Raw genomic sequence first — 764 nt, 5'->3', positions numbered from 1 at the left:
ATTGTCAATCATCTTTGACGATAGTGGTCCTGACAGAAATGTTATTTATCACCATCATAGAGTTATTTAGCAGTTTAAGTTTTACGCAATGATTTTGATGGACTGTGATGAAAGCTCGTGAGTTGTATTTGTTACAGTAGGAAAAATCAGTTTCACTGTATGATCCCTATAGTTCCAATTGTAACTGAATGTTTCAGATGATTATCTGCTGTGATATGAGTGAGTTTTCGGCACCCTCACAGATGGGGTTTGAAACAGTGATGGATTGCCATGGCTACAGGAGGATACTGTGAGTGAGATCTAGCAGTCACATGGTGAATGGAAGTTTTTGAGGATACTGTGGCGTCTGGCTAGAGAGCAATAAGCACATTTCTGTGATGCTGAAGGCAAGTTTGCCGCTCTGCTGTGACTCAGGAGAGTTTTTATTGATTTGTGCATTGTCATTTGTATCAGTTTGAGCCTCTTGAGGACATCTGCAGGTATTTGCGGATCTTTTTATTTACTCTTTTGTGCCACTATTGCATGTTTGGAGTAGCTTACACTTACCTACTCAACCTCCTCTTTATCCAATTACAATATCATAATTCATCACAATGATGAACCGTGGAAAGAAACCAGGCCTGGTTTGTTGTTTCTTTACAGTAATATGTTCAAGATTGATGCGTGTATGTCGCTGCTGTGTTGATTTACCATATCACCCCTGTTAGCTTGTAATATCAGCAACATTATCAGAACATTTCAAGTTGTTTGGCTGACAGAAAAAC

The sequence above is a fragment of the Sinocyclocheilus grahami genome, unplaced genomic scaffold, assembly GCF_001515645.1.
Source record: "Sinocyclocheilus grahami isolate Dianchi unplaced genomic scaffold, SAMN03320097.WGS_v1.1 scaffold574.1, whole genome shotgun sequence".
Classification (NCBI taxonomy): domain Eukaryota; kingdom Metazoa; phylum Chordata; class Actinopteri; order Cypriniformes; family Cyprinidae; genus Sinocyclocheilus; species Sinocyclocheilus grahami.
This window is presented reverse-complemented; position numbering follows the sequence as displayed.